This window comes from Melanerpes formicivorus, unplaced genomic scaffold, assembly GCF_026170545.1.
Source record: "Melanerpes formicivorus ecotype bairdi unplaced genomic scaffold, bMelFor1.0.p_v2 SCAF_17, whole genome shotgun sequence".
Taxonomy (NCBI): domain Eukaryota; kingdom Metazoa; phylum Chordata; class Aves; order Piciformes; family Picidae; genus Melanerpes; species Melanerpes formicivorus.
This window is the reverse complement of record NW_027142369.1, coordinates 13,417,680-13,444,255: the sequence shown is the minus strand read 5'-3', so window position 1 is coordinate 13,444,255 and position 26,576 is coordinate 13,417,680. Positions and strand designations below refer to the sequence as shown.

At 42.3% G+C, this 26,576-nt stretch overlaps 1 long non-coding RNA gene across 1 annotated transcript in view; it reads left to right on the top strand.

The window, feature by feature from the left end:
* Positions 1-5,971, top strand: part of LOC137446422 (uncharacterized) — a 115,053-nt gene extending 109,082 nt beyond the window's left edge. The window contains exon 4 of the long non-coding RNA XR_010988645.1: positions 3,771-5,971. This is a non-coding gene — a long non-coding RNA (uncharacterized lncRNA). The remainder of the gene's footprint in view (positions 1-3,770) is intronic.
* Positions 5,972-26,576: the final 20,605 nt, after the last annotated feature.

The window sequence follows — 26,576 nt, the reverse complement described above, 5'->3', positions numbered from 1 at the left end:
TAAAAACAGAGCTGTAAAGATGGTTCCAGGTAGCTTGTATACATCAAGTGAAAGCATATCTGAGATGTTCTGATGTCCCACCATGGTCAGTGGTTGAGAGATGTTGCCAGTGGTTACTGTGAGCAGTCATGAAGCCAGTGGTTTCCCTGGAGGAGGAAGGAACAGTGGCTGACCACCACTACACTGAACCATCCAGGCTGCAGTTGGGGGACAGGACAGAGGTTTGATAGTGCCAGCACTACTGCGGAAGTTGCAGAAATGCAGACACGTTTCAATTCGACCCTGCAGTGAAGTGCCTTTGAAGGAATTGCTGAAGGAACTGAATAAATTCTCTTTAGCCTTTTTCTTCATACATTCTAATTCCACCAAGATTTCTTGAGTCACCCTGGGTCCTCATACATGGCACAAAAATATAACAAAGAACTACTCAGGCTTTGTTGACTTTTATGACCTAAATAAAATACTGATTCTGGATTAGAAAGGTTTTTCCTGCAATTTACACCTTCTGTGCCTGTGTGGGTAACAGGAATGGACAATTCTAGCACTCAACAGATCAAAGGGAAATTGAGTTTCCTGAAGTCTCAATAGGCAAAAAGTTTACAGGTCCTCTTGCTCCAAAGAAGAGGACCACAAAGATGATCAGAGGGTTGGAGCACCTCTCCTATAAGGACAGGCTGTTTGGCCTGGAGAAAAGTCTTTGGGGAGACCTTATAGCATCCTTCTAGTACTTGAAATGGACCTATAAGAAAGCAGGAGAGGAATTTTTTATAAGGACTTGTGATGATAGAAGAAGGGGCAATAGTTTTAAACTAGAGAAGGGTAGGTTTAGATTGGACACTAGGAAGAGGTTCTTTACTATGAAGCTGGTGGAACGCTGGAATGGGTTGCTCAGAGTTGTGGACACCTCATCCCCAGAGGAGTTTAAGAGATGTTGGATGAGTCTTTGAACAACCTGGTCTAGTGGCAGATGACCCTGCCCATGGCAGGGAGGTTGGAACTAGATGGTCTTTAAGGTCCCTTCCAACTCAAGCTATTCTACAATTCTAAAACAGTAATAAAAAAGGGAGCTGTAAAATAGCAGCTCCTGTATATATATTCAAGACAAATAATTTTGTAGTAGATTTGAGGAGGTCGCTACCTCTCTCACTGATCTATATTGTCTCAGTAAGTTCTTCTTGTCCTTCCTATGTTCAGCCATTCAGTAGATCTAAACTTCTACTTGGATGGAAAACTCTTTGAGGATGAAAACACCTTCATGTGTGGGGTTTTTGTTTGGTTTTGTTCTCCACACCCACCCCACTCCCTTAAAAGCACGATAATCCCCAAACAGGTTGTAGCAGTTCTGTGATAGTTCTCCAACTCCTGCTACAACTATTGCTGTAATTGGAATTGACCATTTCTTGACACCTTGATTAAAGATTAATTTCCAAAATCATTCTCAGTCATGGAGAAGTCTGTGGATCTGGGCCACAGCTAACAAGCATGGTTATTTGACAGCACTGGTATAAAATGTTCATTCATGTACCAAAGCAGGGCAACTTCAGAATGCTAAACAGACTTTCTTGGATTCTGATGTCTGTTTGTGAAATAAAGAAAACAGGACAACTGATAGAAAAGACATAAGATATTATTCTCAATTCTGTCAGAAATTTGTGATTAAACATATGTGAATACATTGTCTGGTTTTGATAGCTTGAAGACGTCATCAGCAATTAATTGCCAAAACAGAATGTTGTTGCATAGTCAACCAAGGGTAATTGTGCTCATTATATTCCCAGAGATGCGGCTGATCAAAACCGCTCTTCTCCCTGAAGTTCATTTACAGTAGTTAGGTGAAATCAGCAGAGTTCATAGGCATTAATCAGAGAAACTGCTTCACACAAACTGCTCATTAACCTGTGAATGCCTTACATGCTGTCAACAGCCACACTGGGTCTTCCACTGGATGTGTATGTCTCTTTCCAAAGCTGTCAGTGCTGTTTTTCCATTTCACCTGAAATGTCAGTATTTGTCCTTCAAGAAGCAACACCAGCCTCTTCTCATTTTTTTATTGTGGAGAGAAATTGTTGGAGGATAGTAGGGCACATGGACACCTCTGTGAACTCCTTGACAATATTTACATGGAATACAACACAGACTCTGGCAGAACCTTGTTATTAGAGAAAGGAAAAAAAAAATCATTATTTTTCTACAACATCATAATTATAGTCATCCAAGAATTTGAAAGAGGTAAAGTCTGCAGGCAGATCAGCTGTGTATGTGGGGAAAGGACAAACTACAGGACACACCAACCACTTTCACAACATCGTTCATAGTTTGGACTGGCATTTTGAGATTGGGGTTTTCACTACTGCCTGTTTCTAGGATTGGACTGAGTGCCTTGACCGGTTTGAAAAACTGCAGCTCCCATTTCAACTAAAGGGCATCATGCAACCACTAAACAGTGACTCCATAAATGAACTGCCTGCTTTGTTTGGGCCTTGTTCTGCATATGAACAAGCACTTCAGCTTTTCGCCTTGTCCTTGCCTCTTGTTTCCATAATTACCTGCATTTATTGCTTACTGTGAATATGATGCATTTAATGCTTCAATACATTCAAACAGTGTGCAGCTGTAGGTGCTCAGCCCTGTACCTACAGGTTTCTTTAATGGCTTGGTACTCATTTTCTTATCCTGTGTAACCAAGTACTGGTTTCTTCCAGGGATATATAAAACAGCTTCTTCTCCAAGCCAACAAACTTTTGGTTGTATCAATCCTTGCTTAGTAATGTCTATTTTTTGTTTAAGAAATATATGCCAACACAACGCCTGCATTCACGTTTTCAAGAGAAAGACCTCTGGGCTTGGATTACAGTACTTATTTTACCCACTTGCAGTGACATACCTTTTTAAGTTCTGGCTCTGAAAAACAACTTGTCTGCCTCAGAAATAAATAAATAAACAACAAGTAACTAAACAATAGTTTTTAAAAGAGCATTACTCTGATTTTGTGCAAAACTGAGTTTTTTGATTTGTATTGAGTTCTTCAAATGTCTAATTTGTGCAAATATTTTGTACCATCCATGTTGCAAACATGCAAGACAATTTGTAATATCTCATGAAGATGCATAGTAGTGAGCCTTTCCATATTCCCTTACTTCCTCTATCTGATTCACCAGTGTAATTCCTTCGAGAACAAGGGAATTACAGTTGTCTCAATATGGAGTAAAATAAGGAAAAGGCTCTGAGCCTTTAAACACAGACTCTGTTTCATAAGAAGAGTCATGAGGCAGCAATTAAACTCAGTTGTAGTGGGACGTGTGTGCCCTGCCTGTGCCCAGATCAGAGACCACACACTTGCCAGATGATTGTTGGGTGATGAATGTAACCTGCTACGAGCAAGGGCAGGGTCAGTTATAGCCAAAAACTCTTTGAGGTTGTGGTTCAAAGGTGCAGTCCTGTACCATGCAGCCTGTCCTGATGAAGTTTCCCTTTTGGGAGGACAGAGTGCGTCAACCCAATTTCCACAGACCCTCAGCATTAGCATAGCCTTATTGCAAGCTACATCTTTGAACACCAGTTGTCTCTGAATTCCATTACCTCTCTCCCTGCTGGGTTTTGTGCTTTAAGTATCAGGCAGAGGCTTGGAGAAGAAAAGAGAGAAAAAATCCCCAGTAAGTTAAATCCTAAGCCCAAATAATTAGACATGTTTTGGTTAGTTCTCTAAACTCTCACTTATTGGTGTTTCTCCATTTGACAGAATATAATCTGATCTTTTTTTTTTTTTTCAGACTTGACACACAGGTCAGCTTCTCCAGAGGATTGTAAGTATGAATGAGCCAGAGAGAGAGAGAGTCTAACACCAGCTTTGGATGCATTTGGCACAGCACTTCATCTCTGTTTGCAGCTTCATCTGACAACTAGCACATTTCAGAGTCATTCTTAGTTGCTAGTGCTTTGAGAAAACTTCAGTTGGAGAGGGAAAGAAATGCAGGATGACTTTGGTGTCTGTCAGATAAGCTGAAGGGTAACATTAACATCTCATCCTTTGCCACTAACAAGAGGCAGGCTTGAAGTTGATGGGTAATTTTCAGACGAAAATTGCCCATAGAAAAATGCTGTATGGACAGAGAAGAGTTTTAGCTTTACACTGAAAGGTAGCAGACCTAGCATGGAGGTGACTCATTGCTTTTGAAAATTAGACTGAGTGCAGGGCAACTGAAGGAGTAAAGTCCAGCTAGTTTGAGTGTTGAAACATTTTAACATCTTTGTATTCAAGACTACTCAATTTTGATGCCTAGCAAATACAGGGAGAAAGGCTATTTCTACCGAATATCCAACACTTTGGTGTACTCCTCCATCCTTACACTCTGCAAGTGAGGGCACCAACACTCAATGCCTGTAAAAGCCTATTTGAAGATAGAACCTACCAATCCAAGTCAAAAGGGGCTCCTCACGTGGAACAAAGCTCTGCTGCCATATGCTCTTCTAATTGTGCTCATTTCAACCAGACCACAGACTGATCTACAGCACGCTATTCCTGAGGTGAGAAGTGCCAGACTGAGACCTTGACTTGTCTGTATCTTCTTGTGCTGCAAGTTGTGTACTCTATACCTCTGGCTGTATGTCACCCAATATTGTACTTCAAACTAGCAGCAAAGTCTTCACTAAATGTGTGAAGATAACCGACAGCTTGGTTAGAGTAGGTTTTGACCCCTTGGCATGACTGAAATTATAAACCAGAACTTTAGTGTGACTCAGCTACTTTATGTGCAGTGTGCACTCCAAATATGTATATCTACCTTAAGATGTAATATTTGCATTCCGGAGCACAGCGTGACTATTTTCATTCATACACCATTCCCATTTTATACTGGTTCTTACACTGTACGCATCTCTGGGCTCAGCTGTTTGCTCCTTTTCACTAGAGTTTGCTTCATCGGTTGGTTTTCTTCAGAAAGGGTTTCAGGTACACATCTTGAGTGATTCAGGTGCAAAATAAAATGACATTGAAGAATACAGCTGGGGTAGAAGGGAGTGAGCTTTGCTGCGCTCATTTCTTGTTCGGGGAGACAACTTTGCACTGGCTTTCAGGGTAGTTGTACCTCTCACCCAGGTTTTTCACCCTGTTATATAGTGCTCCAAAATTCAGTGGAGTAAAATTCCTGAGGATATACTTCAGGGATTCTTGAAATTACTTTTCTTACAACTACCTGAAAGGAAGTTGTAGTGAGGTAGGGATCAATCTCTTCTCCTTAGCAACAAGTGATAGGATGAGAAGAAATGGCCTCAAGTTGCACCAGGACCAGATTTAGATTGGATATTGGAAGAAAATTCTTCACTGAAATGGTTTCTAAAACACTGGAACAGGCTTTCCAGGGAGGTGGTTGAATCCCAGTCCCTGTAGGTGTTTATAAAACACAGAGATGTGGTGTTGACAAGCACAGAACTGGTGGAGCTAAATAAAGGTTGGACTCAATGATCTTAAAGGACTTCTCCAACTGAAATGATTCTATGATTCTGTGGATGATTTTTTCTAGTAGGCTTTCCCTAGGGCTTGCCAGACCTTGTCAACAAAGCATAGACTATGAACTGGATTTTAAATCGTCTGAAAATTCTCTTGAAGGACTGGAGGTATGAAGAAGTTGAGTAGCTGGTATTGTTAGAGACATACCTTATGGCATTTCTTTACTAGTTAGAGTTTTCCAGTTGCTGATGGCTTTATATGTGGTTCTCTTACACTGCTGCACATTTCCTGCAAAATGACAAAATACTGCAGGAACAAGATGAGGTCAACACCAGAGGAGATAGGACAGAATTTCTGAGCTGGAAGGAAATAGAAGAAGATATTACTTGTGCATGTTGCTCTGGAAGAGATTACTGTCAGGGAAGACTGAGCTGAATGGACATCTTCAATAAAAAAATCCACCACCACAGTGCTACAGCTACACGCTCTTTGAAATACTTTCCTTTGAGCAGCAGCAGCATTACCTTTGCCTCACTAAGATGCAGCTTCAGTGAGCTCTTCTTCCTTCATAAGTCTGTCCTGATGTGAAGGATGTAGCTCTGCATGATGGCAAATAGGAAAGGCTGTGTGTTATCTGTGTGCTGCTGGCACTCAGAGCAGTGTTGCCTAATCAGTTTATCTTTGGGTTTCACAGAGATGTTAAAAAAGGCTGGAGAAGAGCTGATCTTTGTGAGGCTCCATGAACAAAGGACTTGGAGGTGAACCTTTGTTAGTCCATTTTAGCATCTCACCCTTCAGTCCTAACACCTGTTTGCCACAAGAAGGCAGACCTGCATGATCTCCAGGATCAAAACAAACTGATGAGGTTGTTAGTTGGTGTTTGGTTAACTTCACAGAGGTTGCTCAGGAGCAGGAGCTCAGCCGATGGGAATTGATATACTATGAGGTGGGAAGTTTCTTTCATATCCTCGGGATGGAAATGGCATGGAATAGATTAGCAAGCCTTTGGGGGACAGGGAGAAAAGGAATATATTTTACATCATCCAGAACTTCTCATGTGCAACTGCAAAGCTCCCTGGGAGCAAAGGCTTGCTGTTGACTAGTGTGTACAAGCTATTTTGTTTCAGAAAACCACAGATAATGAAGAGAAGGTATGGTTAAAAAGTGCAATTTGAATTTGGGTTACTATAAGAATTCTGCATGGAGGCTGGCTTCTTCAGCACATTGATAGGCATTTTGCACACACCTTCTGACCATGCTTTCTCAAGGTAAAAAAGCACCCACCAGGCTTTAGCCCTGCTTTTTCTCTTGATAAGAGCTACAAGTCCAGGTGGGGATCAGAATGCAATCTTGCAGATTATTTGGAAGTGTCTCCCTACTCAGGTCATGTCACTACCGATATCCACAAAACACAGCCTGCTTTGAAAGCATTTCCTACAGTAACAATAATAACATTTCACCCAGGAATATGCAGCTTTTAACAGTTATCACCAACACGCTGTTATATAAGCAACACGACAAAACTCCATAAACAAAATGTTGAGGGGATTCACCTCCTTGAATGGTGAGCCATGCATGCAATTCCCATGAGTATTACCAGGAGCTAGGGATGTAAATCCTAGCACATCAAGAGGGAAATATAACCCCTGGTGGTTAGGAATTAAAAACATTCTGAGGGACACAGAGTCTCATCTTAAGACATGGAGTCACTGCATGCATCTAAATCCCTGTCCACTAAGATGGGGATGTGCTGGGATCACAGTGATGACAATGACTGTGCAGCTCGTTTGGTGCTTTTGAAATTGGATGACGCCGATGTAGCTCTCCAAATTAGCTATTTCAAATTGCAGGTGGCAATTGGTAAGCCTGGAGATGGTTTCACTAATACAGCCCTTCCCAGATGTTTAGACCCCAGGTGTACAATAGTGTTCTCATTGATGAGATTTTAATTCTTTTTCTTTTTCTTTTTTTTTTTTATTTTTTTTTTAATTTCTTTCTTTTTCCAGTACTGATTATGATAGGAGTAAAGATAATGCATTGGGTCACAGCTTTCATTATCACACAATCCTCCTTTCTTCCTTGCATTAATGATGATGGGTTTATTTATTTTTTTAACAACAAATTTGTTGAATTTGTACACATATTTGTGTACAGACATGTCCTTACCTTCAGCCAGGATAGTAGCTTCTCTCTTCATCCATGTGTAAGCACTGTCTCCATGGGCATACTTGCACTCACAGCCATTATTCTACCAGAAAGGATTAAACTACATTATTAATTATACTTATTTTTTTCAGTGCTCATCTACGTGTTATGATTGTGTCCTTTTCCTGGTTTTGCAAAGCTTTGGATGCTGAATCCAGCTCTGGAGTTCTCAGCACAAGAGAGAGATGAATCTCTTGGAACAGGTCCAGAGGATATCACAAAAATAATGCAAGGACTGGAATCCCTCTGCTGTGAGCAAAGGATGAGGGAATTGAGGTTCATCAGCCTGGAGAAGAGAAGGCTTCAGGGAGACCTTCTCATGGTCTTTCAGTACTTAAAGGAGGCCTATAAGAAAGATGGGAGAAGACTTTTTTAGCAGAGAATGCTTTGACAGGACAAAGGGTGATGGTGTTAAACTAAAAGGTGATTCAGACTAGATAGAAGGAAGACATTTTTTACACTGATAGTGCTGAAACATGGGCCCAGGTTGCTCAGAGAAGTGGTAGAAGCTCCATCCCTAGAACCATCCCAGGTCAGGTTGTTTGGGGCTCAGAGTTATCTGATCTAGTTGCAGATGTCTCTGCTGACTGCAGGAATCTTACAATAGCTGACCTTTAAAGGTGCCTTGCAGCCCAAATAATTCTGTGATTTTACAATTCCAGTTCACATTCCTATGTCTGAGGTTTACTTCATGCCTTGTTTGCTTGTCTAATAGAGGACAGCAAGCAGTACTGTGGTTGGAGGGGGACGAATTTGTTTCAGGTCACATACCCACTACACAGGGACCACCATCAGAATTATACACATTTTAAGTCAGTGAAGAGAGAGAGGCATAATTTCTCTCAGTCATCCAACATCAAATGTTTATCCAGTGACTCTAGATTCCAAAGTAACTGGTCTGTTTGTTGATGGGCACACTGTAAGTATTTGCAGTCAGGAGAGATGACCCCCACCTTGCATCCCAAATACAGTTGTTTATTGAAACCACCTCAGAGTAGCCAAAACTAAAAAATAAGTTGCTGTAATCAATTTACAGATTAAAGAAGAAGCAACCTCTGTCAAGTCAACTTTTGCAAGGCCTTTCCTGGTCCATGTCATTGATGTATACCTTGAAGTTTGCACATGAGTACCAAAGAAGTCCTGGATGCATCGAAGCAAAAATCAAAGCCATGTAGAGCTGGAAGCTAGGTGATCCATAAAATGGACCATTTCCAGGTTCTTTTGTCATCCTCACCAGCTGATTCATCTTCCTCACAACTTCTCCAAAGGAAAGAAGGAGCAGATATGATATGCAGTGAGTGATGTGGAGCCTTATCCTAAAATATCAGCAAACTAAGGCCCAAGATATACAGTAGTTAGACCAAGAAAAGAGACCTTGTGACAGCCAAAAATCTGGGAACTTTGTATGAGCAAAAACTGCTGTGAAAGAAGTATTTCCCCATGAGCATACAAGCACACACATTTATAACTCTGGAACTTCCCATGCTGTCTTATTTTCTCTGAATTCTTGCTGTATTCCAAAGCACTTTGAGATATTTCTAGGATTTCTTATTTGATTTTTGTAACCAAGGAGTTCAGACACATATCCAAGAGTTCCATATGACCACCAAGTCCTTAACATTTATACACTCACACTGGGCCACGAAGGATTTTTTTTTCTACTGTGTGTGGAATTATGGAGCATTCAGGTTTGCTGTAAGACCAATACATGTTCTATTTCAGAAAATAAAATAGAAGCTCTGGAGTAATAAATTTTGCTTTTCCTTCCTATTTTTGAATGAACAGGGCTTGTTCAGACTGGAGTACAGGAAGCTCAGGAGAGACCTTCTCAGTCTCACAACTACCTGAAAGGAGGCTGTAGCTAGGTGGAGATCAGTCTCTTCTCCCAAGTAACAAGTGATAGGAAAACAGACAATGGCCTCAGGTTGTGCCAGGGGAGGTGTACTTTGGATAGTAGGAAAAATGTCTTCCCTGAAAGGGTTGTCAAGCCCTGGAAAAGGCTGCCCAGGGAAGTGGTGGTGTCACCACCCCTGAAAGGATTTAGTAGACATGTAGATGTGGTGCTGAGGGACATGGTTTAGCAGTCACCTGGCAGTGCTGGGTTAATAATACAATTACGGAAAAATGAAGGTCCGAAAAGACCTCTAAAATTATCACGTCCAATGGTTGGACTTGATATTCTTAAAGGTCTTTTCCAGACAATGTGATTCTCTGAGTTACTCTCATAATTGTTCCACTGCCTGCCATTCTTACTTCCAAAGAGCAACCTGAGTTTAGATTTTCCTCAAAGAAGAACCACTTGAATACAAATTTCCTATGCATTTCCTCTTGAAATAGTGCAGTGAGTGAATTCACATTTTCTTTTTCTCAGGTACTGAAACTAGAAACTTGGCCTCAGGAGTCACAGTCAGCCACTGCTGGCAGAGAAGCACTGCTGGGTGACATCTGTCATCAGCCACCGCTGAGCTGAAATATTCAGTTCCTAGCAGCAAGTTGTGCATGAAACAGACAAACAAACAAACAACAAGCCTTCCAAGAACTCTCCAAAAGCAGTGTGCAGGAGAAGGTAGTTTGAGAAAATTCAATATATTTTTCAACCATTCCTCCATCAGAATAATTCTCATCTGGTATCGCATGGATTGTGCACAGAGCTCTGCACAGATTAGTTTGAACTGCAATGTGAAAAATGTCAGGCAGCAATTCTGACCTGTCTAATTGTGGTCTACAGCACTTGTCCAGACAGAGGATGTTAGGAGGTACTTTAATCCAGGGAATATACCTGCCAGAATATACCTTTTAACTCCTAGAGAAAGATATCTAAAGCAGCAATGCCTTGAAAACTCAGTCAGGGGAATTCTAGAAATAAACATTTATAATATTGGCAGTGATTAATTCTAGTGACAAACATCCAGCACAATGGGGAGCTGTCTAGCTTTGGAAGGTTTCAAATCAAGAATGAACAGGACAAAATGTGGAATTGTACATTGATTTTAAATTAATAAAAAGATCTGGTCTGAGATGTGCAGTATTTTAGGTCTAAGAACCACCCAGACTTCAAATGCCGACTCCATGAAAGCAAAGGGTGCACATGGCTCTGTGACTGTCCCATGAGATGGACCAGCTTGTCCTAGAGCTCTAAAACCCATGCCAAACTTTACTTAGGGACTAGACTAAGTTCTTAGCTGAATTTGAAGATGTTGGGGTGTGCTCAGATCAGATGAGTAGGTGGCAAAATAAATACTGGATTGTGAAATAAATACTGGAACAGGTTGTCCAGTGATGTGGTTGAGGCCCCATGCCCGGGAACACTGAAAATCAGACTTGATGCAGCCCCAGCCAGCCTGATCTAGTTGGAGGTGTCCCTGCTGACTGCAGGGGGATTGGGCAAGATGATCTTTGAGGGTCCCTTCCAACCCAATACAATCTGTGAATCATATGTTAGGTAAGACATGTTTCAGCATTGTCTATAGATCCTGAACCTACAAATACATCCATCAAAACACTTTGTCACCCAAGCCTACAGGATGCAGAAGATGTGTTTCCTTTCTTGGCTCACCTTAGAGCTGTTACAGAGTCCCAAGCACACTGTTCTCCCACTATGTTCCCCTCTACTCCAAACCAAAACCACCTGTCTATTTAAACTACAAGCTCCAGGCGATGGGGGTCTGACCTTTGTGTTTTTGCATTGTCCTAATAATACTCCTAGTAGATAAGAGTATAAAAGCATCCCTATCACAGCTCTCTCTTTCATGTGCTTTAGATGCAAAAATAAAAGATGTGAAAGAACTTACTTTTCCCTGTGTGGATGTTACTGCACCTCCAAGTGAAGCTCAATACTTCTTATAAAGAACAAAAAAGTAGTTGTATTTAAAAAATGGTATAACCCTGCTGTGGGTGAGAATGTGAGTGCTGCTCTGAGTGTGTTAGGATGAGGGTTAGAACACCATTGTTTGCTCTTATTTACCAAATGTCTTACCCACCATATTATCTGCCTTTTCAGATGTGTACTGCTTTGGATTTTTAATTGGTCTTATTTACCAGTTGTCTTACTCATTAGGCTATCTACTTTTTCAGATGTGTTCCCATTCTGATTTCACTGTGAAGAGAACCAACATATCAAACTAGCAACACATCAAGCTTTCTCAGCAATTTCATGCCTTTGACACAGCACCCAGCACCTCTGTGTTCCATTTCAGTGGTTTAGCAAATGAACCTCTCTCCCTTCCATGGTCTGGCAAGTCAACTTTGCTATCTTCAGGGAGATGAATAAGGCACTTACCATGATGGGGCTGAGGTAGAGATGACAGAGATTTCATCTCCTCCACACCTTGTTGACACATCTTTCTGCCTTCGTTTTTCATGTACTGTTTGGAATGATTTATGTCCTATTTAAAGGAATAACTTCACCACCTGAAATAGTTTGGAACACTACACTTAATTTCTTTTCTCAAGCCTAATTGCTGTGGCAAGCTGGTCTCAGATATCTGAAGTATATAATCAGCATCAGCCTGATATTCAGAGCCACAGAAGACCCTGAAGGTATTTGCTTCATTATTGTGCTTCAGTAGTGTGCCAGGCTGGATATTACAAAAAATTTCTTCACCAAAAGAGTTGTCAAGCCCTGAAACAGGCTGCCCAGGGACATGGTAGAGTCACCATCCCTGGGGGGATTTAAAAGATATGTAGACATGGTTCTTAGTGATGTGGTTTAGTGGTGGACTTGGCAGTGCTGGGTTAACAGTTGGACTCAAAGATCTTAACAGTCTTTTCCAACCTAAACAACTCCATTATTCTGTGCTCTTAACTTTCCTGTTGGAGGGCACTCAAGAAGATGCTCACCATAGCCAGGGGCTTTTTGTGGTGATGCTAAAATGTGGCTCAAATGCTCCACAGAAGATTAGGCAGCCAATCACAGGTTGGAGTGTAAGTGTGGGGTTCACACAGGCAGCAGCTGTCTCTGCAGGTGGATACCTCTCTGCATCGTCACAGGAATGCAACACAATGTTCCCAAGCAATTCCCACCTAGGTAGGGCAAAGCCACATGATAGCTCTCACAGCCATCCACCAGACTGGTACACCCCCAGTGCACACCCTGCAGACCCTAGTTTGGCCTGTCTGTACTTGTCAGGGAGTCAGCAATAAGGGGCAGGACTTCACCACTCATAGGATTTTTCACATTTCAACTCATCTTCAAGAGCATTCTTCACCTCTCAGTGGCTTTGAATATGCAATTAAAGCCCCTGAAGTTGGGAATGGAAAAGGCAACATTCATGTGAAGAACATTTGTCTCTGTGCAGTAGGTTGGAGGTTGGATTTGTGGTTTCCTTATACAATAAAATCCATTTTTTTTTTCTGAATAAAACCCAGCTGTTTGCAGTGACTGCTTAAGAATCCTCTAACATTTAACCTAAAAAACATCTCTAAATGAGAGTTTGCCCCAGTCCTTCTGGTAAATTATAAATTTAAAGCACAAAGGATATAGTTTTCTAGAAAGAAAATAGTGTATTCTTGAGGAAAGCAAATTATTTTATCATAAATATAGAATAATTAAAAACTCTGGATAAATTAGTAATGATTATAGCCTACCTTTCTCAGAGTTTTTTTTACTCTATATAGATTTCAACCCATTACAAGCCTCTCTATAATCTCAGATCTCTGGAAGCAGTAAACAAATATTAGCAAAGTATAAATGCCTTTAATATTACTAATAAAAATCTTCTCTTGCCCTGTGCAAGTCAGCCCAAAAGAGGAAGAGGAAAACCAGTGGCAGCAAATATCAGTAGTCTATCTTTTAGTATACTTCAGATTCTTCTGTTTTACCAAAAGTTTGATTCATTTATAGCTCGAAGCAGGCAAGCTGAATTTTAATGCATTTTATACCCTGTTATTGTTTTGTCTAATAAAAATGTCCTTAGCTCATGACAGACACAATGATGAAAACTGATGGCTTGATATGCAAACTTTGACCTGTGGCAATAGCCCTACTATGTCACCAGCCGGGAAAATTCCAAGTGAAAACATTTTTGACAATAAGCAATAAAGGAACAGCATTCCAGGGAGGAACTCTCACTTGAGGCTGACAACTAGGCGAGAGATTAAAAAGGAGAGAGAGAGAGAGAGAGAGAGAGTGAATTTTAATGACCTGGAATGCTTTGGAAGATATGCCTGGTGTAAGTATCAAAAAATTACGGCAAAGAATGAGAACACGAAAGAGTCCAAATACTTGTGAAGCTCCAAAGGAGTAAAATGGAGAAATTCAACAATGCTCAACTATGCCTTCACTGCATACAGTAATTCTAAATGCACCTTTGCCAAAATTAAGGAGGAAAGCTCTGGCTGATCTTATATCTGTTTTCTGACACTTAGGAATTTTTCTGGTAGGATAACTTCTGCCTAGTTATTGTCTCAAACTAATTCCCTCTCTCATCTTGACACCACTGGAGCTCTAGCAATTTCCCTCATGTGTTCGGACTGTTAATGGCCACTATGGAAACTGGCAGTGCAGGGGCTGACCTCAGGTCTTGTCCCATTAGTGCTGCAAAGTGTGACTTCAGCACAAGAGCATTTCGGAGTTGGATAGCAAGACATAATCTGTAGTGAGGGGCAACCAGCTGAAACACCACCTTAACCTGGAAGAGCATGGAGGTCTATTTCCAATAAAGGGACAAATGAATAACTAAGTTGGGCAGGACAAAGACATCCTAGCTCAGCATCCCCTTACTCACAGGGCTAGCAGCATATGTCTGACAGAAAAAGAAGAGAACAAGCACACTATTGCATTTTCCTTGGCATGCCCAGAAGACCTTAGAGGGTCATAGCCCTGCTGGACTTTTGTCCCATTAATTTGTCTTTCCTTATCAGAAACTTTCACATAGGTTCTTGCACGTACTGAATAATTTTTCTAGAGAAATATAATGTCTCTCACACAAAGACAGGAAGATGACAAACTTTTGAAGTCAGCCCTGCAGAAAAGGACTTGGGGGTATTGCTGGACAAGAAGCTGAACATAAGCCAACAATGTACACTTGCAGCCCAGAAGGCAAACTGCCTCCTGCACTGCATAAAAAGAAGTGTGGCCAGTAGGTCAAAATAGAGGATTCTGACCCTTTCCTTTGATGTGGTGAGACCTCACCTGGAGTACTGTGTCCAGCTATGGGCCCCCAACACAAGAGAGACATGGACCTGCTGGAGAGGGTCCAGAGGAGGGCCACAAAGATGATCAGAGGGCTGGAGCGCCTCTCCTATGAAGACAGGATGAATGAATTTGGGCTGTTCAGCCTGTAGAAGAGAAAGCTCTATGGAGACCTTATAGCTACATTACAAGAGGACCTACAGGAAGGCTGGGGAAGGACTTGAAGTAATAGGATGAGGGGCAGTGGTTTGAAATGGGAGCAGGGTAGCTTTAGGTTGGGCCTTAGGAGGGAGTTCTTTATAAAGAGAGTGGTGAAATACTGGAACAGGCTGCCCAGGGATTTGGTTGAAGCCCCGTGCCTGGAGACATTCAAGTGGCCCTGAGCAGACTAATCTAGTTGGAGCTGTCCCTGCTGTCTGCAGGGGGGTTGGACAAGATGATCTGTGAGGGTCTCTTCCCACTCAATGCAATCTGTGAATAAAGAGAAGCCCACCTGACCTCCATCACCATCAGTGCAAAGATGCCTGGCTTGGTGGCCAAGGTCCCCATCAAGCTTGTGATCTTATTTAAGAGCAATGCAAGGGACATATTCAAGACTTGTCAAATCAGGGCCCACACACCCTCCTCAGTTGGAGGGGATGACTCAACTAATAGTCTTCTAATCTTCCTTGTCTAAAAACCCAGGTCTGTCTGCAATTCAGAGCAGAAGCTGCAGGTGCTTCATAGGGCTGAATACTGATGAGGCTGATATAAGAATTGAAAGTACCAGGACCCAGAGGCTCCAGAGAGGGCATCAGTGACTTGCCCAGCACCTCTTGATAGGTTTCTTGTGGACCATGAAGGTGCTTGGCTTTTCCTTCATCTACCAGATTCTGCAGTCCCTAAGCACAAGCATTTACTGAACTCTCTTTTCTTCCAAGGGAAGGAAAAAAAAAAAAAAAAAAAGAAAGAAAGAAAGAGAAATAAGGAAATTGTATAAAAAAATAAATCCTGCTTTTGTTCTGGATAAAACTAGGTCAGCATTTTCCACCCTCACTGTCAGTTTTCTGCAATGTGTTTCACACAAAGCATCATCATTCTGGCAAAAGGTATTTATAAAGTGAGCTTTGACAAAACAGTTATATATATATGTATATAATTTTTTCCCCCCAGAAAGGCTTTGGAATCTGTCACTGCCAGGAAAGACTGGAGATCTAGGTGGAATTTTCATCTCTCACTGTGACTTGACCTATGCTGACTAGATCTAATAGATCTGATGTTTTAAAACTCCTTGTGTAGTAAAGCACTATAAATTCCCCATGGAAAATTTTCAGTGGAAAAAGTATAAATGGATTTATTTTCACTTGATTCCCCCACAGCCCCCAAGTTCTCTTAAATCACCAGCAAGAAAACACCACCACAAGGGAGCTGGAGCATGCCAAAAAGAGTACCCCATGGGATGGGGAGGATGCCAAGAATCCAGACTATGGTGGGCAGGGGGCATGACAGAGGTTTTGCTGAAAGAGATGAGAGACAACTTCCACTAACAAAGACAGCTTTTTCCATTTCTTTGTAATTTGCCACCAACTGATAAACCAAGATCCTTTTTGGTATGAATTTAAGGGCAATGACACATGGGGAAAAAAAGTGATACTTGAAATTTAAAACTGCAGAGAAAAATGGCATTTTCTTGCCATCTTTTTCAATGTGTGCATAACCAGGACAAGTTAAGGCTTATTGTGTGCACACAGAATGTTCACTTTGGGGCATTTGCTCTGTTGTGGTGACAAAAAAAACACACTGCAAAGGCAATGTCTCCACTTACCCAACTCTTCCCTTTTCATATGCTGTGTCTGTAGCAACCTCAGAGCCCCTTACCTGTTCAACAAAAGAGGATTTGCAAGTACAAGATGCAGCTGGGGTAGATGTTTCTAATCAGTTCTCCAGTCAGATCATCCCTTAAAAACAAATATATGGAGAGTCATCCGCTGTTGACACATTAAACAAGCACAGGAGATCTGCATCAGGCACAGAGAGAAAAGAAACATGGACTAAGAGGCCTGGAGCTCACTAACATCCTACATCTCTTTAATAAAAGTAGGATACAGGGCTGATCACAAGAGGCAGAGTTGGAAAGCAGAAACATGCACAAGAGTGAGAGGAATAGGAGGTTTGCAGTGCAAAACCAGGAGACAGAGGAAGGACCATAGGTTTCAACAGTTTTACTTGTAGAAGCATTAGTAAAGGGCTTGAAATTCAGCCTATATTTTCACTGAGGTTCCTGAACTTGGATAGAGTCAGAGAAGAAAGAATAAACTCATAGCCCAGAAGGCCAAAGGTATTCTGAGCTGTGCAAAAAGAAGTGTCATCAGCATGTGGAGAGAGGGGATTCTGCCCCTCTGCTCTACTCTGCTGAGACTCCATCTGTAGTGCTGGGTCCAGCTCTAGAGTCCTCAGTACAAGAGGGACATGGACCTGCTGGAACACAGAGGAGGCTATAACAGTGATGCGAGGGCTGCAAATGCTCTGCTGTGGGACCAGGCTGAGAGGGTTGGGAGTGATCAGCCTGGAAAAGAGAAAGCCCCGGGGAGATCTTCTTGTAGCCTTTCAGTACTTAAAGGGTGCTGTAAGAGAGGTGGGTACAGGCCTGTAGCAGGGCCTGTTGTGACAGGGCAAGGGATGATGGTTCTAAACTACAAGAGGGACATTTAGTCTAGATAGAAGAAAGAAATTTTTTGCAACGAGGGTGGTGAAACACTGGCCCAGGTTGCCCAGATAGGTGGTAGATGTCCCATCCCTGGAAATGCTCCACCTCAGATTGGACAGACCTCTGAGCAACCTGCTCTAGGTGCAGAGGTCCCTGATGACTGCTGGATGCTTGGACTAGATGACCTTTAAAGGTTCTTTCCAGCCCAAAGCAGTCCATGGTTCTATGAAGGAAAAGGAGGAAAAACAGAGGAGAGTTCAGTGCATCCCACATCTCCAGAGACAAAAGCCATGAACAGCCATAAACTAGTTAATTCCAAAAGCTTCATCTGAACTGTCCTAAACCAAACATGCCACTGTTCCTGCAGCCCTGTATTAGCTCAGTGTTGCTCACAATAACCACATCGTGTTCAACAGAATAGCAAGGTTAGTCAGTAAATCAATATTATGTCAGATCCCAAAGTCAATCCGAGTCTGATTCATCTTAAAAACACAACTCCCATGTCTTCAAAGACAGCCAAATTCTTTATAGGAAAGATGTCTTCACTTCTCTGGGTGTTGTGAACAAGGAAGTAAGTATAGCAAAACCCAAACACAGTTTGGCAAGATATAATACTTGTTGGAGATAATCTTACCTGCTGAAATTTCCTTTTAACCTCAGTGAAGTCTCCAGTAGATGCGAAGTATAATCAGGACAGACACCAATTCTCTCCAACTGGAAAGCAGACTGAACAGTCTTCAAAATGTTATTCTTTAACATCAGAGCAGAACAGCAAAGGAAAAGTTCTAGAAACGGTTATTTTTGGCAATTTTCTCCTGAAAAGCAGGCTGTGTGATTTTTGGTTGTGCTAGATCTCCCTGAATAACAAAGTAACTCAGCCCATACTTTTCAGGTGATAGAGAACCAGGATGTTCCCAGGTAAGGGGATTGCAAATTCCCATATTAGGAGTTGATCTGGTTTCTTCTGAACCTGCAGCAGGTTGGGGAGGACCATGGAAAAGCTGTTGTCATTGTTTCCTACCAGTTGAAATCCCCATACTACAATTTCTGCCTTGCCACCCAGCTTGAAAATGCCTCTCAAGTACTACGGGATGGTGATGATTGTTGTGGTCATCCAAAGATACACTTTACAAACAGGCTGTTCCCATACTCCACAAAGAAGTCTTCTGGAAACGCCCATTGCACTGCACAAAGAGTTTATGCAACTTCATGCAAAGCTCTGATCATGCAATGGTAAATTTTGTTGCAAAGCAGCATGATTTCCTTGATGATGAAAGGGCAGATACTGCTATTAGTAATTATCATTTGTAGTATGGAAGGCTGCAGTTTGATTCCCCCTACAGAGGTAGATACTCTGTATACCCTCCTGAAGAAGCATCCTTGGCCCTGGAAAACTTAGAAATCTAAGCAGACAGTGCAGACAAAAGAACACAATTATCTTCATTTTCCAGATGGGGAACTGAGGCACAGAGAGATTAAGTGACTTGCCAACATCTGTAGAAGAATGGAGGATTAAACCTTGATCTCCTGAGTCCAAGTCTGGTGTTCAGTCACCGGACCAGCCTTCCTGCTCCTGCTAATGTGTTATTGCCATCATCTGTTCAGTGTTTTTCCCTACCCATTTCTACCTAATCCCTTTTCAAGGTAACTCTTCAGGGACTGTTACTTATGTGGGTCAGGGCTTGATACAGCCATGCCAAAGAGGGACATACTGTTCCATCCTGTGAGCACCAGTGGCTAGGCTGGCAGGTACCACTGCTGTGTGGTATCACAACAGCAAGGACTTACAAAGTCATTTCTACTTCAAGGCAGAAAAACCTGCCATGAAATCACTGTGCGGTGGGGAAAGAGGAGGTTGTTTGGTGTGGCTCTTGCTGCATCTGCAGCTTCCATCCTAGTGAAGCCAAAAGAACGTGTTCATGTTGGAAGAAGGTTTGTAAAATGGGGCTGTGAGCAAGAGGAAATACTTTTGAAAGCTGTGTACTGGATGGATCCCTAGAGTCAGTATTTATTTCTTGCGCTGCAATACCACCTGCAGGCTCCAGTTCAGGGCTGGATGCTGCAGCGAAAAGAAGGTCTTACAGCCCAAGGGGGCAGGTCCCAGCCCTCAGCCTCCATGGGAGCCTTTCTGATGATTAGGGAGGGTTCTGATGATGCTCTGCGCACACCATCAGACTGGCATATCCCATGATGCATCACTGCACACATTGTCCCAATCAATTGTTTCACCTCAACAAAATACCTTGCAAAAAGCCTCTGTGGAGGAGGGCCACAATGAAAATAAGTTTGTAAATGGTCTTTGAGGAGAAAAGCTGCAGGTCCTCCCAAGGAAGCAAGTAATGATGCTATTTCCCATACCATTTGCAAAAGGTCAAACCTTTGTCCTCCTCCAACAAACAATGCTGTGGCATGCGGACCCCAAATAGTGCTGCCCTTCTCCCCCAGCCATGCCAAAATGGGGGGCAAGGGTGGAGGGTGCCACCGCCAGGCCCTCGCCTCAACGCCTGTCACCCTGATTGTGGTGGGCGAGAGATCACAGGCGCGCAGCAGTATCTGCTCAAGAGACATCAGACGGCGTTGGAGCAAGGGTAATCCATTTATTTTTAGAGAAGTTTTTCCACTCAGAGATCATACACACTGCAGATCACAGAAACACATGCAAGCATGAAATTTAATTTTTAAGAATTCTTTTCCTGGGGCTTCCATGTAAAGAGGCAGTGAATGGGGAAAACTATAATAATGACAAGACAATTACGGAGGGGTTTTCTGCTAAGCATGAAATTTTGGGGGGGTGGGGGTGTGGAATATGTTTAGGATAAGAGGGAGGAAAAAGCCCCAACCACTAGAAAAGTAATTTTTGTCCATTTGTCTTGTTCCACTGAAGCAGAATTAGACATCACGTCACTTAAGTGACTTTTTAAATAATAATCTGCTTTAAAGTACCAGGGAAAAAAATAATAAATGTTTGAGTTTGAACTACTTTTCCTAGTTGGCTTCTTTTTGTGCCAGTGTGCATGCAAATGTGGAAACAGCCTGCACTCTCTTAAATGCTGCAAAACACACACACTTGTGCTTTTAGCATGAAAGGACTGGGAGACATACATTAGGATTTGTGGAATTATGGTGAGAAAGCAGGAGTGATAACTTTGATGTTCTTCTAAAAAAATAATAAAATAACAAAATGGTGGAAAAGACAGAAAACCATGAATGGTTTTGCTCATCTTGGCAAAGCCCCCCAGGAAAGAGCTAGCATGGAAAATGAATCCCCTCTCATCTTCTGGAGAGGCAATTCCTTCCCTTCCAGCCTAAGTTCACCGACAAGGCTGTGCGGGGAGCTAAGACGCTGCAAGTCTGAGCCCTGCTTAGCCTGTGGATAAACAGAGAGGTTAGCTTCTACAACAGGCAGCCACGAAAAACTTCTTAAGCATTGACTAGTCCCTGCAAAATAAATATCTATTGTACATCCTGAAACCTAAAAGAATAGAAATTATTTGGTATCAGTGGTGAATGTGGAATCGCTGCCTTGATGGTCACATAAACAGGAATTTTAACTCTGGGGGAGGTTTCTCGCTTGCTTCTTGTTCAAGCCAGCCCTTTGCTGGCACATGCCTCTTCTGATGTAGCAATAACTCCTCAGAAGTTTTCACAGCAGTCCTATTTGTAACTGCAGCATCTCAGTGACTTTAAGTAAAGAATGGAAATTCTGGTCAAAATAGCCCACCAATTCACAATGGAGGGAATCAGGATGTTAAAAAATCGCTCTGAAACTTCTCAGCTGTTCTTATCCAAGGAGCGGGATTTTAGTGCTGATTGTTTAAGAGGGAAATGGCACAAAGCAGAAAGTCTAAAAGGCATTACCTTGATTTTGTAGCATTGCAGCATCCCCTTGGGTCTCTTGTCCCCACACCAGGCAACGCTCAGCTTGCCATCAAAGGTGGGAGCACCAAGTTTCACTCCTCCAGGTCTAAAGACAGCAACACAGCGAAATAATTTGTCAAACTGTCAAAACTTAACAGACAGGGAAGAGGAGCAGACTGGGTAAATTTGGATAGACTATGCCTTCACCCAGTCCTAATCTCACCACTGGAGGCTGTAAACATGATGGGTAAAGTGACAGTCTGGCTACAAATCTGTCTGGCAGCTTCATTAGACATCTTTCGCTTGACTGATTAAACTGCATTTAAGACCCACTTTCATTTTTTCAAGTCTTTTGTTTAAATTAAAAGGTCATGTTCTCAAGCGAGTGATCCGCTGCCCTCTCCAGTCTCCTGCCACAATACAGTTACATTAGTACTGGTGTTCCACAAAGCGCTGTGAATAAGATCCACAGACACCAACAAATGTCGCAGCCAGCAGAGGTTACAGAAAGGGGTTTTTGTCTGTTCGTTATTTGCCACAGCAGGGATACAAGCCTGAAAAGTCCCGTGGCCTCAAACTTGGACTATTTCTGCAGTGCACTGGGGGACTTGCAAAGGGGACTTGGTACTTTTACAGACTTATTAAAGCATCTGGTTTTGCCCCGTGCATCTTGCTCCACCTCATTTGTGCTGCTGCCTCAACACTCAGGAACTGAAAGCGATTTTTGGTGATTAGACAAAAAAAACCCAAACCAAAACAAAACAACAAAACACTAAAAACCAGGACCTGGGATTTGGGGTCTAATGCTGCCAAGTGCTGAGTGCCATCTGTTCCCACTGGCTCCAAGCGGCTGCAGGGCTGCTCCAGAGCTCACAGGATGGGGCCCTGGCACGGCAGAGCCTGATGGAGCAGGGCAGCTCTCCAGAAGATGTAACATGGAGTCTTGGGAGCACTCCCAGTTTACACCTCTGTGTGTCTGGCCAGCAGACAGACTGCATTTAACCTGCCGCCCTGCAGCCAAGTGCTTCTGTGAGCTCTCAGAAACAGTAAGTGCACTCAAAACATAGAATTGTAGAATCACAGATTGGTTTGCATTGGAAGGGATCATAAAGATCACCTAGTTCAAATGCCTCCTACCATGGGCAAGAACAACCTCCTGTTAGATCAGGTTGCTCAGAGCCCCGTCCAACCTGACCTGGAATGTTTCTGGGCATGGGACATCTACCACCTCTCTAGGCAACTTGTGTGAGTGCCTCCTCACCCTCACTGTAAAAAAGCTATCCCTAGCATCTAACCTAAATCTACTCTCTTTCACTTTCAAACAGTTACCCCTCACCATTCACTATACTCCCTGCAAAAGACTCCCTCACCGTCTTTCTGATTGGACCCTTTAAGTACTAAAAGGCCACTAGAAGGTCTCCTTGGAGCCTTCTCTTCTCCAGGCTCAACAATCCCAATTCTCTCAGCCTGTCCTCATCAGAAAGGTGCTCCAAACCTCTAGTCACCTTCATGGCCCTCCTCTGGACCCACTCCAATAGATACATGTCTCTCCTGTGATGAGGACTCCAGAGCTGGACCCAGCACTGCAGGTGGGATCTCAGCAGAGTAGACCAGAGGGGCAGAAAACCCTCCCTCCACCTGCTGCCCACATTGCTTTGGATGAAGCCCAAGATACAGTTGGCCTTCTGGATTGCAAGCTCGCATTGCTGGGTCACATCCAGCTTCTCACTCAGCAGCACACTCACATCAAAGTTGGGAGAAATGTCCTGGCTAGATTTGAGCCTTGTGTATGTCTTGTTTCTGACTAAATTGAGGGAGGAAGTCCTGTATTACTCTGTGCTGGGAGGTGATGATACACTGGGCATTGCAATTTTTTATGCCACATTCATGGAGGTCTGAACATATCCCTTAGCTCACTTGCATCTTTCCATAGCTTTTTGCTTGGCAGAGGTGAATCAGAAGGTCAATATGCAGAGCAGCCATTCCTAATGAGGGAAACGGCTGAGCTGTCTGCTCCTCTCAGGTGAAATGCAGAAATCAAAGGAACTGAAAAAAAGGACCAAAGCTGAAATGTTGCGTCACTGCTTTGGAGTCCTTGCTTCCTGATGACAAGTTTTACTCCAGTGTGAAGGGCTTAGTTCAGTGCCTTCTATTAGAGGACACTTTACACTAAGGGAATGCAAAAGTTGACTAAATTTTTACTAGATGAGATGAGCCCTTCATGAGCACTCTGCTACAGATGCCTGCAGTCCGCCCAGTGATCTCTTGTACCCTGTTATATTCCCTAAAAGGAATTCTGTTAACCTAGAAGGTTATAAACATGACTTGTTAAACTAAACTGTAGTTTGGATCACAATATTAATTGTGTCCTGTGTCCCACATGCTTCCTCCTAAGTCTTTTTTATAAATCACATTATATTGGTACTTTGGCTATGAAATCAAACACAAAAATGTGTTTATTAGAGAGTCACTTCCTTTCTTTTCCAGGTACAATTAAGTCTTTGATAATCACTGAGGGTTTTAGAAGTGGTGGTCACGTCAGAACCTCCCAAAACCAGTTTCCTTCAGATTGCAATGGGATTTGATCTATAATAATCACAAGTACTTCTTGATATTGCAAATACAGCTCTGGGTGATGGCTGCATATTTCCCTTATTGCAAAGGTCAAATGCTATTTAAGTACACCACCTTCATTATTACTCCAAAATGGAGCTGTGTTTTTTGGCCCAACTACTGAAATCCTATAATGTAACCTTTGCTTTAGGACCACAATTCTTTAAGTGATGTGCAGGTATTGACAGAAGACTAGAATTTTTTAGCATTTAAAAGTAACTCCCTGACATTTCTATCTCACACAGTTAGTCCAATTATCCTACTTCTTCTCTGTTCCTGAGTCAGAAATCTGTAAAGCAGAAGAAAGTCCAAAAAACACTTTTCCAAGTTGTGTGATTTTCTGTAAATAAGAGCAGTGAATATGATCTAGCAGCAAGAAAGAATATCTTGGATATCAAGAGGGCTAAACCAGGCTTTAAGTCTTTCTGAATGGACTTACTTTTGTAAAGCCAGAGGGCATTTTTCTGCTGAATGTTCATTTATAAAAATGAAATCAAGCAATCTTTCCTGATATGTACCAGAAATGCTTCATATAGGCTGTGGATTGTTTTGTTGGGTTTGTGGGGGTTTTGTTGTTGTTTTGTTTTGTCCACAATTAGCTGACAATGAACAGGCTCAACCATTACAGTAAGCCCTCAGTTTGTGCTGCCAACAATTATATCAGCTATCCAGACCCTTATATGTCATTTAATACCTACTTTCATAGAGGGGAGAGATGAAAAAAACTATAATAAGATGTAGCTAATTACGGATGTGTTTAGAAACAGTCTAATGAATAATAGGCAATGTTTTATTTCCTCCATCTATGACACAGTTGTGCATAATTAAGAATCCAAAGAATTCAAAGTATTAGGTAATAATCAGAAAACTTGTGCAAGAATTTTTTTTCCTTCCCCTGCTCAAGTTTAATTGGTTCATTGTTCCCGTGAACTAGAAACCACGAGGCTGATAGCGGTGCTAAAGTTTGCTTCTATAAAGGAAGATTAACATATTCGGGAACTTTACCCTAATCCTTGTTTTGCGTTAACTCAAGCAGATTGGATTAGTAATTCTTACCTACCACCCACTAGAAGAAAACTGGTTTCTTTTCTCAGACAACTGGCTGCATTGTACCTTCATGTGCATTATCTGCACTGAAAGTATTTCTGCAGGAAGAAATAATGTGAAGTGAAAGGGAAAAGAGTTTTACACTGTGATGACAAGAAACAATTGCTGACATTGCAGAGCCTGAACTCTTCTGAAAGGCCAGACCTATTCCTCCCCACTTCATATGCTGCTATTCCAGGCAAAATGGGAATAATCATTCTCCAATCTTCTCATTCAGGAAAATGAAGGAAATTTGATTTACTAGTTCTGATTGGGAAACCCATGCAGTGTGCTGGCAGCAGCTCAGAGGGGGAACAGAACTGGTTTGTGCATTTCAGATCTTAATGCAGGGGTTGCAGCCCCCCCAGGATCCTTCCTGCTTAGCCCTGCCACTATAGGAAGTACCCCATTCTGGTCCGTGGTTCTTCTGCTGCATGGACATAGTATAGTGTAGACCAATCACAAATACCAGTATAACCCTGACTCTGTGGAAATATCCCACTGAAGAGTAAGACTCATCCAACTCATACCTTATTTTCACCGCTTGCCTGAACAAAGCCAGATCCTTCTTGTCCTGAACTCAGCACCAAAGAAAGAACTTCACCAAAAGAAAGAATTTGTAGTTATTTGCTCTGCAGTTACTTTTCTTCAAGCTTTTCACAGAATCAGAGCAATGTGGAGGTTGGAAAGGACCTTTGGAGATCACCTAGTCTGACTCTTCTGCTAGAGCAGCTTCGTCTACAGCAGGTTGCACAGGACATTGTCCAGGCTGTCTTTGAATGTCTCCAAAGAAGGAGACTTGACAACCTCTCTGGGCAGTCTGGTCCACTCCTCCATCACCTTCAGAGTAAAGAAGTTCCTCCTCATGCTTAGGTAGAACTTCTTATTTCAAGTTTGTGTTTCTTACCTCTTGCCCTGTCACTGGACAACACTGGAGAAAGATTGGTCTCTTCCTCCTGACACCCATCCTCGAAATATTTATAAGCGTTAATAAAATTCCCCCTCCATCTTCTCTATTCTAAGCTAAGAAGCCCTAAGTTGCTCAGGATTTCTTCATAAGGAAGATGGTCTAGTCCCCTCACTATCTTCATAGCCTTTCCTCTTCAGAGGCTATAGCCCAGACCTACTCATTAGCAGAGAGGGGTATTAATTAACTCTGTACCTAACAATGAAAGAGAGAACCTGAAGAACCTCCAGCTATTTCCCTCTCATTCCAGTCCACTGCTGTCTCAGGTGGTCCAGGACTGACTTTTTCTTTAAGCCAAACATGATATAGTCTAAATCTTGATTTAGATGAGACATTAAGAGGAAGATCTTTAACTATCAGGGTGGTGAGACACTGCAATGGATTGCCCAGAGAAGCTATGGAAGTGTTTAAGACCGGGCTGGTTAAGAAACCTGGTCTAGTGGAAGGTGTCTCTGCCCATCACAAGGGGATTTGAGTTAGATAACCTTTAAAGTCCCCTCCGTCTTCAGCCATTTTATGACTCTTGTATTTGGGAAGGCAGAAACACCCCTTCAGAAAAGAAAATCACAGAGCTGGTGTGTTG